This window comes from Cebus imitator, unplaced genomic scaffold (genome assembly GCF_001604975.1).
Source record: "Cebus imitator isolate Cc_AM_T3 unplaced genomic scaffold, Cebus_imitator-1.0 Scaffold237, whole genome shotgun sequence".
In the NCBI taxonomy this organism is placed as follows: Eukaryota; Metazoa; Chordata; class Mammalia; order Primates; family Cebidae; genus Cebus; species Cebus imitator.
The window spans coordinates 3,280,938-3,284,646 of record NW_016107552.1 but is presented as its reverse complement, the minus strand read 5'-3'; the positions used below and the strand labels follow the sequence as shown (position 1 = coordinate 3,284,646).

General features: G+C 45.2%; 1 protein-coding gene across 1 annotated transcript in view; it reads left to right on the top strand.

Annotated features, from left to right (window-relative positions):
• The window catches only part of PIWIL3 (piwi like RNA-mediated gene silencing 3), a 52,220-nt gene that overhangs the window by 12,287 nt on the left and 36,224 nt on the right, over positions 1-3,709 (top strand). The window lies entirely within an intron of this gene.

Below are 3,709 nucleotides of genomic sequence, written 5' to 3'. Positions count from 1 at the left end.
TCCGTCGTCCAGGCTGGAGTGCAGTGGCATTATCTCGGCTCACTGCAACCTCCACCTCCCGGGTTCAAGCAATTCTCTTGTCTCGGCCTCCTAAGTAGCTGGAACTACAGGAACCCACCACCATGCCCAGCTAATTTTCACATTTTTAGTGGAGACGGGGTTTTACCATATTGGTCAGGGTGGTCTCGAACTCCTGACCTCAGGTGATCCACCTGCCTTGTCCTCCCAAAGTGCTGGGTTTACAGGCATGAGCCACTGCACCCGGCCTGCTATTGTAGTTTTTAAAATGTGGTTGGATTGTTCGGTAGAAAATATGGTAAGAATTCACGTAAGAAAATGTTACTTATCTAGAAATCTCAGCCCTGTAGAACTCAGTCCAAAAGATAAAAATGATCAACGTGGAAAATAATGTCAATTACATGCTAATCTCCTAAGGCATGGATTCCTCAACCTGAGCGTGCACAAAGAAATAGACTAAATAAGATGTGCCAGTTGATGCAGTCGATCTTTCTAGCTTTGGTAGGTGAAAGAAACATTACTAAATCCGTTTCAGACATTTGTAGCAACTGGAAGCAACTTACAGATGAATGATAGAAAACAGCTTGTGTTTTTATATTAAAACCTCAAACATAGTCTCGGTTCACAGTTCTAAGTAGCTAAGACAGGTCTCAATCAACCTAGAAAGCTTATTTTGCCCAGGTTTAAGTTGCACTCGGGAATAGCTTCAGGAGGTCCTGAGGACGTGCTTAAGGTGGTCGGGGTGTGGCTTGGCTTTACACAGGAGACATGAGACATCTATCAACATGTGTAAGATGTACAGTGGTTTGGTCCAGAAAGGCAGGACAGCTCTAAGTGGAGCCGTGTGTGTGTCAGGGTGGGAAGGAAGGCTTCCAGGTCATAGGTAAATAAGAGAGAAGGCTGCATTCTTTTGAGTCTCTGGTCAGCCTTTCACTGCATACACAATTTACCGTGAGAGAGGGATAGAGGAATAGTCATTTATGCCTTAGTCTAGCTCAGTGAATCTGCATTTTTACATAAACAGTAGGGCAGAAGAAGCAATCAGATACACATCTGTCTCAGAAGGGTGACTGGGAGTTCTGTCTTTCTGTCCCCACCTGTGAAGATCAGCTATCAATTTACACTGCCAGGGTAAAATTCAACAATTCTTAGGGTCCACAGGGAATTTCCTTGTGGGCCAATTGTGAAGGAGATATGTGGCTTTTTCTTTTTTAATCTTTGTAGCTGTCTTATGTAGGAATAAAGTGGGAGGCAGATTTGCCTAATGCAATTGCCAGCTTGACTTTTCCCTTTGGGGTCCCAAGATTTATTTTCTTTTCACAGAACGTTTGAGGGAACACAGCACTCTGATCTCCCTGAGGAGATGCCATATATGTATATACACACATACACTCACACACACTCACACTCTCTTGCTTTGTTGCCAGGCTGGATTGCAGTGGCTCGATCTCGGCTCACTGCAACCTCCGTCTCCCAGGTTCAAGCAATTCCCTGTCTCAGTCTCCTGAGTAGCTGGGACTACAGGCATGTGCCATTGTGCCTGGCTAATCGTTTGTATTTTAGTAGAGATGGAGTTTCACCATGGCCACGATGATCTCGATCTTCTGACCTCATGATCCACCCACCTCAGCCTCCCAAAGTGCTGGGATTACAGGCATGAGCCACCATGCCCCGCCAGGAGATGCTTCAATTATGAAGTTGTCCTTATTCATGTACCACACTTACAGCTTGTTCATTCGAACCCAGAAGCATTTAGGGAATGCCTATACTGTATCCTAGGCATACAGCCATCTGATCTCAAAGACCATACATCCTCATGGTAGGCAGAGGTGACAAACAGAAGATGATTCTGATAGTCCCAAGGGACAGGCAGATGATTAAAATTGGGAATATCATGGAGGGAATCTGGTGGCTACCTACTTGGGGTGGTTGTGGAAAGCCTCTTTGAGAAGCTGATTTGTAAGTGTCAGAAGTGAGCATCTGTAGATCAGGGAGAAAGAGGATAGTGAGCAGAGGCATGAAGTATGGACTGAAATACAGGTTGCAAGAGTCAATTCACTGTATGTTGGGATCACAGAACAGTGAGGTTATGATAATTTGAGAGAATTTGGCATCGGAAGGAAAACTGCTTTCCTGGCATGTGTTGGTGAGTAGGATGTAAATGAAGATAAGAAAATGATTTCAGCAAATTTAGTTGAATAAAATAGATGGGCTGAAATATCTGACAAAATTAGGGGTAGTCTTGGCCTGCCCTAGTGGGAATTTAATAAGTGACAGCTTACATTTAGTGTCATCATGAGGTCAGGGTTAAAAAAATGACAGAATTCATAGATGAGTCATTAGAAAAGTTCAGTCCTGGCTTTCAAGAGGTTTAATGATAGAAACAACAGACATTAACTTTTTTTTTTTTTTTTTCTTTTTGAGACAGAGTCTTGCTCTGTCACCAGGTGCCAGGCTGGAGTGCAGTGGTGCAATCTAAGCTCACTGCAACCTCCAACTCCCGGGTTCAAGCAATTCTCCTGCCTCAGCCTCCTGGGTAGCTGGGACTACAGGAGCATGCCACCATGCCCAGCTAATTTTTTTTGTATTTTTAGTGGAGACGGGGTTTCACCATGTTGGCCAGGATGGTCTCGATCTCTTGACCTCGTGATCTGCCCGCCTCAGCCTCCCAAAGTGCTGGGATTACAGGAGTGAGCCACCGCACCTGGCCCAGACATAACTTTTTGAGACAGGCTCCGGCTCTGTTGCTAGGCGGGAGTGCAGTGGTGTGAACATGGCTGACTGCACCCTCTACCTCCTGGACTCAAGCGATCCTCCTTACAAGCCACTGTGTTCAGCCAGAAATAACATTTTAGGTATAGAAGCTGATGTGGTAAGGGATCTTGTTAGGATGTCACATGAAAGCTATGAGAAATGAGAAGTATGGCTTCCAGATCTCCCTATAGGAAGAGCCGTGTATCGAAGAGCCTTGATAAACTGGGTGGTAGGAGTGGTAAGAGGTCCTGAAATGGTGCCGTGATTCTTCCACACACCTATGTACCCACATTAATTCCTACCGTAAGAAGGCTCTAGGATAGGTGTATGGGGGAATCCAAGCTGCCTTTTAAATAACCACAGACCAGGTTAAGGATAAAATACATAACCGTAGCAATGTTGTAAGAATTGAAAGTAGTAGCCCAGATCAAGAAGAACAGAGCTATAAACACTGGATTTTAAGTTGTGTTTTTTGAGGTGACAACTCCTTTGAAGTTCCCAGATACTTTAAAAGACTCATGATGCCAGAACTCATGTGATGAAGCTGTCATTAGCAAGGGCCTTGTTCATGAGTAACATGGAAGGACCTATGAAGAATCACTTTTCCTGGAGAGGAAAGGGACTTTAAGAATTGCAGTATCAGTGGCTGGGCATGGTGGCTCACGGCCTGTAATCCCAGCACTTTGGGAGGCTGAGGCAGGCGGATCACGAGGTCAAGAGATCGAGACCATCCTGGTCAACGTGGTGAAATCCCATCTGTACTAAAATAAATAAATAAATTAGCTGGGCATGGTGGCGTGTGCCTGTAGTCCCAGCTGCTTGGGAGGCTGAGGCAGGAGAATCGCTTGGACCCGGGAGGCAGAGGTTGTGGTGAGCCAAGATCACACCATTGTACTCCAGCCTGGGCAACAAGAGCAAAACTCTGTCTCAAAAAAAA